The following is a 13,173-nucleotide window of genomic DNA, read 5'->3' as shown; positions in this document are numbered from 1 at the left end:
TCTCATATCCTTAATTTCTTAACCTCTATCCCTGACCTCCCCACCCCTCCCCTTCTTGTATCCCCATTCCAATAGTTAATTCAGCAAATTCATTATTTCCACTTTAACCTTATCAATATTTTACTTAATTCGTCTTAATAGCCACATTTATCTTATATATCTAGCTTAAACCATAATATAAATCCTTACACCCTTTTCTAAGGTCGACCCAAATTCCCTTCCACAAAATTCCCAATTTTTATATTGATTACATAACAAATAATTATACACCCTTTACATTCCAAGATTTTCTCCCCCCCCCCTTTCCCGGTTTCGATCCCCCCCCCAAAAAATAGCCTAGGCCAATCAGATCTCAGCCTGGATCTTTCACGTCCGAGGCCTTCAAATCTCCCACAGTCCCTCTCAGCCGGTTTTGTTGATAGTCCTTTAAGTTGAACCTCATATCTCGGAGAAGCTCTGTCCCAGTAAGGTCAATTTTTCTTCCAACCAGTCCTCCGCGATCAAAACTGGAGCCCAAAACACATTTCATATTTCTTTTAAATCCAAATGTCTCAATTGTCCCAAAGGCCCCATCTTTCTCCTTATGCGAGATTGTAATCCAAGGGTCTTCCAATATCCCCTTGGAAAAGTCTCTACAGTCTTCCTTCTCGATTTCGAACCAAATTTTAATTGTCCAAATCTTATATTCTTTGTAGTCCAATTTTGGAGGCCTCTGATTGTCCTTTTTCACCAACGGCTTTTCAACTCCTCCTTCCCATTCCTCTGAAACAACACGTTTCTCTTCTTGTTCAGCTGCAAGATTATTTTGAATCCAATCCTTGGTGCCATCAGCGAGTTTGTTTACTGTAGCATTCAAGGTCTTAATATCTGTAGCCATAGCTTCACTCTGGTCTTGTAGCTTTCCCATGAGAAAGAACATTCTTTCCAACTCTGCCTGTATTTTTCCATCTGCAGCCATTGTAATGTCCAGAACCCCCTCTAGAGGGATTCTGGTTATGCCAATATGCCGGCCAAGAGTGCCAAGAGAGGCCAAAACATGGAGCCTGGCACGCTTCCCTTGCGCAACTCAGCTGCCTGTCCGTGCCGATCCAAAAGTCCTTCGCGTTCTCCTTGGCCGGTAGCAGAGCGATCACAGCGGTTAGAAAGCAATTGCAGCGTGTGGGTAATAAATTCAGAACAGACACAAAGGCGTTCCTTATCTTCTTTAGCCTTTTAATCATGTAGAATAACAGCATAAATTCAGACCTGGCGAAAGCTCGGCCATCCTCCCTCTCGCATAGAGACAGACTGACACACTCAGAGTCAAACCACTCCCGTAAGTGTTTGTGACCACGCCTCAGGAAAGAGACGTCACACAGAACTCCTTAACCCTGTGAGTTCTGAAACCAATAACACTGGTTACTTAGTATTCTTTCTCCAACAGTCAGTTTACTTTGTTTTGTTTTATTTCTTCTTACTTTCAGCGACTTAAAGTCAAATGTAACAAAATAACCAGCAGAGATAGCCACAAGTTAATTTTCCTAACTTTGACAGCTCGTTTGACAGCTGTCAAACTCCTTATGTCTCCTCAGCCGACTCTCTCACAGATCGCTCCCGGATCCAGGGGAGGTTACAGATCAAATTTCAAAAAAACAGTTCTTATCCTTAGACAGTGCGCTTATATTATCAAATCGTGGAATTAATAACTTTTGTTTCACAACGAGAGAAATGGTCTCTCGACCTTAGTTATCCAATTTCTTGCTTTAAATTGACTACAAGGCTGGGGGGGGCGGACTTCCTTTTGACGCTCCCCCCGGTCGTGCCGAAATTAAAAAAAAAAAAAGATTTTAAGTCCAATTTCCGTAGTACTCACGGATTGTTACTTTATGGTCCAAATTTCAAGGAAGAAAGTCAGCGCTCTCCAGCCACGGCTTGCGGCTTCACTCCGTAGAAGTAGCAGTTTACTCACAGCACCACGCCACACTCCGTCCCCCGCTCCGAAGCCTTTAAAAAGCTTCTTGGCAGGTTGGGGGGCACAAACGGTGCCCGCTGAGTTACCAAGTCCACAGGCTTCTGCGCCTGTGGTTTTTAAGGGTCCCCGCGTCGCCGCCGCGGCAGGACCCGTCCTCTACAGAGCCGATTCCCTCCGGAGCTCGGAGGGAATCCGCCATTAGCTTTTCGCGCCAACCCGGAAGTCCTCCCCAGTTCAGATTTAATAACAGTTTCACAAGCTCCCTCTAGGGGAAGAACTTCTATTTGTATCCATCTCTCTCTCTCTTTTTTTAAAGCAGATCTAACAACAAAGTTTCCTTTTTCAGATATTTTGTCAATATTTTATTCCTTTTAACTGCGAAGGAGAACAATGGAATCACTATGTTTCTCTTCTTTTAACTGTCTGTCAAAAACATTTATCTATAGTCAATGAACCCCGAAAACGTCTGTCCTGACACCCCGCTCCCAGGTTCAAGACGGTGGAAAATTACTTTTCTTTACACACCCTTCTGCAGGTTTAAACAGTCCAGAAAAAAAATCCCCCCTCTTCTCCTGCTTCCAAAGGGGGTTCAGTAGTTTTAGATGATGAAAGTTGATCCTTTACAAACGATTTACTAAACTCTAGCTTGCCATGTCTTTGCTTTAATCTTTCTACAAAAAGTGGAAGGCTGACTTCCTGTTTAGACCTTCCCGCTTCAGTGCCAAATTAAGGGAATTTCTTAGTCCAATTTTCCGTTCTACTCACGGGTCGTTATTTAGAGTCCAATTGTCCAAATTTAACCTACTCACGGGTAGTTGTTTTTGTAGCCAGATTGTCACAAGAAAAAGGTAGCGCTCACCGGTAACGGCTGTGCGGCTTCGCTCCACGGAAGAAGCAGTTGACTCTCAGCACCGCGCCGCTTGTCCCGCTTCACTCCGGAGCCTGTAATTGGTTTCCTTTACAAATTGGGGGCGCGCGAAAGGTGCCCTCCGAGTCCCACGGTCACAGGCTTCACCCGCCTTTCATTTTTTAAAGGGTCCCCGCTTCGCCGTACCGGAACAGACCCGATTTCCGTAGAGCCAGTCCCTCCGGATCAGAGGGAGTCCGCCATTACCGATGGCGCCACCCCGGAAGTGGGAAAACCTATTTTGAATGACAAGACAAATATTTTCAAGTGGAAATTGATGCTGTTCCTCCCAAGAAGAGACAAATCTTGAAAGAGAGTCACATTACTGTGTCTCGATCATGCCCAGAGGGATGGAAGGATACACTAACCTATTGCTCAGATATCCTTGTTTGAAGGCTGCTGGTCACTATGTTTTTTGAAGGAAGGGTGCAGGAGGCCAGTGGTGACCTAACTATGATTTACTGTGAAGTAAACTGCAAGGACTGGTACCACTGCTTTCGCATAGGCATTGATTCAAAAGATCTCCCAGAGGTTTTTGTGTGTCCAGACTGTCAATCCACTGTGGCCAAATAGATTTTGAAACTGCGAACTGTCATATTCCACAGGTTGGTATAATACAGCAAAATCCAAACATATAGTTTTCATCATCATGGCAGGGATGGTCCTTTTCCATAGAATTCTTATTCATGGAGTCGGTTTTTATATCCTGCTTTTCTCTACTTGAAGGAGTCTCAAAGTGGCTAAAAATCTCCTTTCCCTTCCACCCCCACAACAGACACCTTGTGAGGTAGGTGGGGCTGAGAGAGTTCAGAGAGAAGTGTGACTGGCCCAAGGTCACCCAGCAGCCTGCATGTGGAGGAGCGGGGAAGCGAACCCAGCTCACCAGATTAGAGTCCACTGCTCTTAACCACGACACCACAGAAACGTATCTCTTAAAACTCTGGAGCAAGCTGTTCAGTTCAGCCTCATAGTGATACTGATTTGTAGAGGGAAGGTTGGTGATGAGCAAGATCTGTTCCCATTTCCCAACACAGAGACCATAGAGCAGTTTCTTTTGGGGGCTGAACCTGCAGAGTGTTTCTGTTCAGAATTTCCGTGGCAGAAATTGGCTAAGTGCCTTTATAAACATTCAGCTTCTCAAATCGAACACCATCATGAAACTTTCAGGTGTAGCTGTTGAAGGTGGAGGGCAGAGAAGGTGCTAGTCCTTACCTCCCTCCTCCCAGCCCCATGATCAGTTGCCCAATGGGCTGAATTTCAGGGCTTTTGCATGTAAAGGGCAAGCTTGTTCTTTACTTGTTTAGACTCTTTAAACTTGAGAACAGATATTTGGCTCCGTGACCAAAATGACCAAAAGGGTCAGCTTCTAGAGGACTGGAAAGATCATGATTGTACTTCCCCTACCCTCAGCCCTAACTCCTTTGAGTATTTTTTGTTACGAGTGTTTGGGGCTGATGCTGTAGCATTCTTGTCTGGGGGCTTGATTGAAAAACAGAAAAGTGACCTTCACCTAACTCTCCAATGCCCTTCAACAAGAATGCTGTAGGAAATATTGCTAAGCCCAAAGAGAGAGAAGAATTTGCTTCCTCTCACCCTGTTAATGGAAGAGCAAAAGCTATGCGTGTGTCATTCTCAATCAGTCTACTTTCAGTACTGATTTTAGAACCCTCTTATATCAAGCCACATGGTCACTGGAGGTGGCCCCATCATGCAGACTTGACTAGCCACACAGGGACCATCTATTTTTGTTTGGTTTTTTTTCTGATACTGGATTTTAAGTTACAGTTACATATTTTAAAACAGCTGTCAGTATATCACACTGTATTCAACTTGCCTTCCAAAGGAACATGTGGCTCTCCCCACATAGCAGGTTAGGTTGAGACTGCTGATCCAAAGTGATCGGTAATTTTTACAGTAATTACAATCCTGCTTTCCCTTGTACCAGCTTACTTTGACTTCAGGAAGGCCTTTGAAAAAGTCCCCCATATTATTGCAAAAAAACTTGTAAAATGTGGGCTAGACAAAGCTACTGTTAGGTGGATTTGTAACTGGTTGATGGACCCAAAGAGTGCTCATCAGTGGCTCATCTTCATCCTGGGGAAAATGACTATTGGGGTTCCACAAGGTTTTGTCCTGGGCCTGGTGCAATTCAATATTTTTATAAATGATTTGGATGATGGAATAGAGGGCATGCTAATCAAATTTGCAAATGACACTAAACTGGGAGGGGTTGCTAATACCCCAGAGGACAGGGTCAGAATTTAAAATGACCTGAATAGCCTAGAAAGCTGGGCCAAAACCAACAAAATAGAGTTCAATAGGGAGAAATGTAAGGTACTACACCTGGGTAGAAAAAATGAAATGCACAGGTGGGGGACACTTGGCTTGATAACAGTACCTGTGAAAGGGATCTGGGAGTCTTACAGCTAAATCTGCAAAAAGGGATACAGTGTTTATGGACTTCTCCTGGCTTGAAAGTAACTGTTTAAGTTTACTGAGACTGTTGTTTTTAAAGTGAATTGGGAGCTTATAATGATTATTTTTGTTCTTAAAAGTTGCAAGTTCCGGCTGTTACTGTGTCCCCCTAGAGGAAGTTGGACATTGTTACAATAACAACTGGGGGGGAGGAGTCCAAGATGGCGTCGGCTTGGCAGGCAGGCTTCGGAGTTCCGCAGATAACAGGACTGTAGTTGGCATTGACTGCCACCCAGGGAAGTAGTTTTTCCCGTTTTACTTCTCTACTTTTTAACTTACTGAGATTCTGGCAGCCCATTCTTGTCAGTGCTGTGGGAGACATCCTGGGCAAGTTCTGTGAAGCGTCCTGGGCAGGCCGCCAGCTGCTAGCTATTAACCGCCAACTCCCTTCTATACCTTGTTCCTGAAACTCCTGGCAGCCTCCACACAGAGAAGCTCTTAAATTGAACAAACTGAGCACTTTCTATTCTTTTCTCTCTTTTTTGGTTGGGGAAACCTCTCCTTGTTTACTCCCCATGGTGATGCTATGCCTGCTAGTAAACGCCACAGGGACCCAGAGGATGTAGCTCCCTCACCGGTTCCCAAACAATCTAAAATAGAGGACTTTTTTTAACAAATCTGCTTTTACAGTCCCGACAAGAAACCAGTTTTCTCCTCTTGAAGATGATTGTGAGTGTGGGGAGAGTATTCAAGGTGAGAGCGTGGAACTGGATCCAGCAATGGGGCAAGCTGATCCTGTGCTCCTCAGAGAGGAAGGAATAACAAGTAGGGAGAGCACCCAATTAACTCTAATTGCAAGAACGGTTGAGCATATATTCCAGCAAATTAGAGGTATTGCCTCTCAAATAACCCAGTTATCCAAAGAGGTCCACAGTTTATCAGTTAATAACAAGCAGGCATCAACAGAACACCATCGTACCAAAGGAAATTGGCGACAACAAGAGCAGACCCCTAAGCTCAACATAGAACATGCAGAGGCTCTTAAAACAAACTCTTCTCATTTAATCTTCCAACCAAAAAAGATCTGCATGACAATTTGTGGAAGGCCAGACCAAACCCCTAGCTGGAAAGGTGCCCAGCGTTCCAAACGACACCTATCGGACTTACTTGGCATGGGACTTACAGAGATCGACCTCGTTAAGACTGAACTCTTGAGTACCACAAATCAAAGCCAAAAAATTATGTTAACTTTTTCCTCTACTAGACTGCCCTCACTGATTCACAAGCTGAAATTCAGATTGTCAAGCAGAGGAGTTTTTCCAACCCGGGTATTTTGCAATTCTATTGTTGCACCCTTATGTAAGATGAGGACTGCTGCTTCAGAGGGGGTCACAAAACCAAAGCCTGGACCCCCAATGGAAGTAATAACATCACAAAAAAACTTGGCAGGTGGGGAGGAAACAGACATGCCTGAGTTGAATCCGCAGGATCATGCCCAACATCAAAATAACCAGGTGAGTCAAAAGGAACAGCCGATTCCTCTAGACAATCATCTTCAGGAATATGAGCACTCTGTAAATCCTTTGGAAGAGGATTTTCTCAGCTCCTTTAGGAATCTCCCTCAGGAAGAGCAACAAACAGTTATCAAGAGGCTTGATCTTATGAGCCAGACATTGAAAGAGATTAAAGAACCGGAGGCAGAGATTGATAATAGATCCAATGGCCACAACAGAATGATAACTCTAGAACCACCAGAGTATTGGACAAAGATGAGATATTTAGAAGAGGAGGAGTCAGGAAACACACCCAAGAAATCCCCACTGGCAAACAATTTGCAAAGAAAAGGCCCAGTGATTACAAATGTGAGCACTTTATGTACGACGACTGAAATAATCGAACATCTGGATTATTCCACTAGTATTAGCAATAACCTGTTGCCTCAAAAACTGGTAAATTCCGAGAGCACATCGGCCAACAATTGACTAAGAGTAAATCATTGTAAAACAGTTAAACTTCTCTCATGGAATGTAACAGGGTGGACGAACAAGATCCAAGACAGTGATTTCTGTTCTTATCTACAAACACATGATATCATTTTTCTTCAAGAAACCTGGGCAAAAGAGGGCACTATGGTTGAATTACAGGGTTTTACAATAGTAGATAGGTAGCCGTGTTGGTCTGCCATAGTCAAAATAAAAAAAATTTATTCCAGTAGCACCTTAAAGACCAACTAAGTTAGTTCTTGGTATGAGCTTTCGTGTGCATGCACACTTCTTCAGGGTTTTACAAGTTACACTCAACCAGCTCTTAAAACTGTAAAGTATGGGAGGCCTAGTGGGGGGCTGGCGGTGCTGGTGTCAACCTCTCTCAATGTATCAATTCAACAGTGTCCCTCATTGACCACTCCAATTTTTTTAGTGTTGTCCCTTTCTGATAGTCTCCTGAGAAATACTTATTGCATATGCGTGTATATACCTCCAGTAAAGTCTTGTGGGGAACTGAGATCATATTGGGATAAACTTGACCAACTACTCGAAAGTATAGACTCTCTGTCACCTAACCCTCGGTTTATCTTGGGAGGTGACTTCAATGCCCGGATCGGCCTTGTTTCCCCACAAAATACAATATTATCTGGTCTAAACTTGGAGGACGAACCTGAAATCTGTCAGAGGGCAGCAATGGACACCATCCCTAATCACGCTGGGAAACATCTTTGTGAACTTATAATAAAGCATAACCTTTTGTTATGCAATGGGCACGGTCAAGGGGATCAAGAGGGTTATTTTACTTTTATCTCCCCCAGAGGATTTACTAGCACCATAGATTATATCCTAACATCTAATAATGTGCCAGTTAACCGAGATACCTTCAGGATAATTCCCAGAGCTGAAAGTGACCACTTTCCACTTGAGTTATCTCTGACATTATTCTTTTCTCCTGCCTTTCCTAAATTATTGGATGAAACAGAATATCTGATACTTGGAAATAGAAGGTTAAAATGGAATGCACAGGTCCAAGAAAAAATGATTCAGATCCTGGATTCCCATGAATTTGCTCTATTAAAGGGGGAAATATTGTTAGAAACAGGAAACGTAATTGGACTTTATGAGAACATAATCAACCGAATGTGCCCACTGATGACCACAGCTAGTGTGATAAAAAACAAAAAGTTCAAGAGACAGACTTGGTTTGATAAGGAATGTCAGAATAGCAAAAAATTCCTAGCTAGGGTACTTAGAAAATTGAAGTTAAAACAGGATAAGCACAATCTTGCCCTACAAGCTGAGGTAGCCCAGTTACGAAATGTCAGGGAACTGCCATCGGAAGGAAGGGAGGTGAAAGGGCTCACACAGGTTGGGAGAGACTCAGCAGCTGAAGAGGGAACCAGTAGGGGGAGAGGAGGTGAGCTGAGGGAAAGTGAGCTGGAGGGATGGCTCAGAGACACTTCCAGCGAAAACAGTTCGGAGGTTTCAGGACCTCCTGTAGGGACACCCACTCCTCGCCGGAAACTGTCACGCAGAGAGTCCAGAAGACGTGTTTCCGTTAAGGAGCTTTTATGTTGGAAGTGATTCCGAAAGCAACCACTGTCGGAATCTGCCAGCGACTGATGGAGCCATGTTTAAGGGGCTCCGTTACAGACAGAGGTTTGCAAACTGACCAAACTCTGAGGGACTTGGATTTTATGCACAAGCAGCTCATCGTCCCATCACAGCATTCCGACAGTCTCCGTGAGCAGCTTGTGCAGGAGAAGGCATCATAAGCAACCCAGCCGGAACCGGAGAAGCAGGAGCTGGAGCGGGTCCAAGCCTGGAAGAAAGGTACCGGGTGTTGGAGGTCCAGCTAGCGCTGCAGACGGCGAGGCTCGAGGAGAGGAGGGCTCAAGATGCAGAGAAGGGGAAAACCACCCCGCTCGCCAGAAAGTTGCCAGGATTGGTGCAGAAGTTTGGGGGGGGAGCCCAAGGACTATCATGCCTTTAGGACAGAGATGCAATATGCCCTTAATCTGCAGTTTGATGACTTTCCCGACGAGGAATCGCGGGTGGCTTTTGTGATTGGGCATCTCGAAAAGGGGGCGAAAGACTGGGTGAGGCCCCTGATGGCAACGAATAATGACATCCTGAAAGACACAAGGAAGTTTTTTCGTGCCGTGGATTTGATGTTTTCCAGCGATATTGAGCAGGGAGTGGTACGCAGACAGTTAATGGCGTGCAAACAGGGGAGCCGATCTGTTCGTGAGTACTGGACTGAGTTTACCATGTTGATCCATAAATTGGGGTGGGATCTATCGGCGGAACCCATGCTCTTTGAAGAAGGGCTTTCTTCGGCGGTAAAGGATGAACTTTCCTGGGCGCCCAGGGCGGAGTCTATGGACCAGCTGACCAAATCAGCGCTGACCATAGGAGCGCGCCAAGAGGCGAGAGCCTTGGAGAGGCGGGAAGGGAAGGGGGAACGTTGGAGGGAGCTTCGCATTCCAGAGATTCCAGAGCCACCGTTCCCGCCGGGAGAGCCAATGGAAATTGGAACAGCGCGCGCGCGCGCAGTTTCAAAGCCCAGTGAAGAGCGGAAGAAGGAGGGGAAGGGCGCCAAGAAATGTTATCTCTGCCAACAGCCAGGTCATTTTGCCAGAGTCTGCCCCCAAAGAAAGGAATGGCAAGGAATGGCGGGAGCAAGTAAAAGCCAACGCCTGGCTGCCACCGTCGGGGCACAGCAGCCAGGCCAAAGAGCAGTGAAAGTGCCCACGCCGGAACCCCCTAAACCCGCCCTAGTGATAGAGGTGTTACTAGAGCTGCCTAACGGACACCCACTAAAGATAAAGGCGCTATTGGACTCAGGCAGCTCCTGCAATTTCATGAGTAAGGAGTTTGCTGCTGAGCACCAGATACAGACTATCCCTTTAAGTAACCCTTTGCAGGTGACCACCATCGATGGAAGGGAGCTGCTGGGAGGAGAAGTCAGCCAGCAGACCGTCCCAATGATAATGAGGGTAGCAAGACACACTGAGCTAATAGCGTTTAATGTGGCCACCTTGGGACGAGCTCCCATTATTTTGGGGATGAGCTGGCTAGTGTTCCATGATCCGCTAGTGGGCTGGCATCAGAGAGTGGTCTCATTTGGGTCAGCACATTGTCTAGAACACTGCAAAGAGCGGGAGGCTCAAGGAGGGGCCAGAGCCACTCTAGCAGGGACAGAAGTAACGGAGAAGGGGAAGGTTCCCCAACAATACGCCGACCTGAGCAACGTCTTCAGCGAGAGGGAGGCAGACAAACTACCCCCACATAGACCCTTTGACTGTCAAATCAATTTACTCCCTGGGGCACAGCTCCCTGTAGGCAAGCTGTACGCCATGTCAGACAGAGAGATGCAGGAGCTAAGGGAGTTCATTGACAAGAACCTGAAGAGAGGGTTCATCAGAGAGTCCAGGGCAGTGGGGGGCAGCCCAGTGTTTTTTGTGGATAAAAAACACACGGACAAACCTAGACTTGTAGTGGACTTCAGGGCCTTAAATGCAGTGTCAGAACCAGTGGCTTTCCCGATGCCCAGAATTGATGACATTTTGACAAGGGTCAGGAAGGGAAAGATTTTTACTAAACTGGACCTGAGGGGGGGCGTACAACCTGATACGAATAAGGAAGGGGGATGAATGGAAAACCACCATGTTCACCCCTTTGGGGGCATTTGAATATTTAGTTATGCCCTTCGGCCTACAAGCAGGCTCCACGTGCTTTCAATCGTTTATGAACCACGTCCTGGGGCCTTTGCTTTACAAGAATTGTGTGGCCTTCTTAGATGACGTGTTAGTATATTCAGAGAATGAGGAGCAGCATGTAAAAGACGTCAGGGAAGTGTTGGGCAGACTGCAAGCCAATCAGCTGTGGGTGAAGCTAGAGAAGTGCCAGTTTCATGCCAAGGAGGTGGAATTCCTGGGGTACCGCTTGTCGGACAATGGATTGGCTGTGATGGGATGATTAGCTGCTTGTGCGTAAAATCGTGGTCCCTCAGAGTTTGTGCAACTCCACAAACCTCTGTGTGTGACAGAGCTCCTCAAACATGTCTGCCCTAGTCACTTCCAGATTCCGACAGTGGTTGTTTTCGGAAGCGCTTCCAGCATAGAAGCTCCTTAACGGAAACACGTCTCCTGGACTCACGACGTGACAGCTTCCTGCGAGGAATGGGTCTCCCTATGGGAGCTTCTGACACCTCCCCGCTGTTCTCGCTGGACGTGTCCCTGAGCCCTCCCTCTTCCCTGCTAGTTCCTGCTTTAGCTGCTGCGTCTCTCTCCGCATTCATGAGACCTTCCTCCAGAGACCCATCTCTCCCCCTGCTGGCCCCTGCTTTCGCTGCTGACTCCCTCCCAGCCTCTGTGAGCCCTTCCACCACCTGTTCCTCCGATGGCAGTTCCCTGACATCCACCTCCCCTCCAGGGCCCCCTTCACCCCCGCCCATTCCCTCTCCTCTGGGCGGTGAGGAGGTAAAACCCCGAAAAGAATCCTCTTCATCTTCCGACGTCTCGAACATTTCCCTCCATCGGTCGCCGTTCCGGCTCGCTGAATCCTCCTCCTCCTCGGAATCAGTGAACCCCTCCAACTCTTCTTCTTCGTCGGTGGTGGCAAAGTATTCCCTCCAGAACCTCGCCACTGGCTGAGGTTTACGTGGGAACCTCTGATGAAAAGTTTCTATTAAAACCTCGTCATTGACATCCTCTGCCATGACCCAGGTGTTTTCCGACTCCGGTTCCACTTCCCACGTTACCAAATACTCTACTTGATCTCCCTTCCACCTGGAATCGAGGATCTCCGCCACATGGTTGCTGTGTTCCCTCTCCTCCATTGCTGGTCCCCGAGTGACCCTCCCTTCTCTGTCCCCTTTATACGGTGACAGCAACGACCTGTGGAAAACTGGGTGCAGCTTCATGTGGTTCGGTAACCGGAGTCTGAAAGCCACTGGGTTGACCTGTTGCGTGACTTCAAATGGCCCCAGTCTTTTGGGTCTTAACTTCTTACAACCCCCTTTGAATGGTAACCCTTGGGTTGACAGCCACACCTGGTCCCCCACCCTAATGGTTTCACCTTCCCTTCTGTTTTTGTCTGCCTGTCTCTTATATTCCTCCTTGGCCCTGTCTAAGTTAAGTTGGAGCTGGCGATGGATCGCTTCCATTTCTTCTACGAACTGTTCGGCAGCTGGAACGCTCCAGTTCTCCCCTTTCCCCCCTGGGAAAGCTCGGGGATGGCACCCGTAATTAGCCAAAAAGGGGCTCATCCCCGTGGACACGTTCTCCGCATTGTTGTAGGCAAATTCTGCCAACGCCAGCTTCTCCACCCAATCATTCTCTCTGTCATTCACATAACACCTCAAATATTGCTGGAGGATGCCATTGGCTCTTTCCGCCTGCCCGTTGGTTTCAGGGTGCCGGGCAGTTGAAAAATTGACCTCTACATGCAGTAAGCTCATGAGCTTCCTCCAGAACCTGGAAGTAAATTGTTTCCCTCGGTCTGAAACCACCCTCAAGGGGGCGCCATGCAACCTAAACACATTTTCTACAAACAATTTAGCGGTTTCTTCTGCCGTGACCGCATGTGAGCAGGCTATAAAGTGGGCCATTTTGGTTAACAGGTCTACCACAACCATGATGGCTGTTTTCCCTCTGGACCTTGGCAGATCAGTCATGAAATCTATGGCCACTGTTTCCCATGGTCTTTCAGGTGTGGGTAGTGGTTCTAATAACCCTGCCGGTGCCCGCCTCTCCCCCTTGGCTCGCTGGCATTGGTCACACCCTCTCACATACTCCCGCACATCTTCCCTGACCTTGGGCCACCAAAATTCCCTGGTAACCAGCCACATGGTTTTGTGTTGCCCAAAATGCCCTGCTGTGGGGCTATCGTGCAGTTGCTTGAGTACCTTC

At 46.9% G+C, this 13,173-nt stretch overlaps 1 long non-coding RNA gene across 1 annotated transcript in view; it reads left to right on the top strand.

Moving 5' to 3' along the window:
* The window catches only part of LOC310697749, a 463,108-nt gene that overhangs the window by 65,876 nt on the left and 384,059 nt on the right, over positions 1–13,173 (top strand). The window lies entirely within an intron of this gene.

The sequence above is a fragment of the Podarcis liolepis genome (assembly GCF_965112155.1).
Source record: "Podarcis liolepis genome assembly, chromosome: W".
NCBI classification, from domain to species: Eukaryota; Metazoa; Chordata; class Lepidosauria; order Squamata; family Lacertidae; genus Podarcis; species Podarcis liolepis.
The sequence above is the reverse complement of the archived record's forward strand: the minus strand, read 5'-3'. Positions and strand labels throughout refer to the sequence as shown.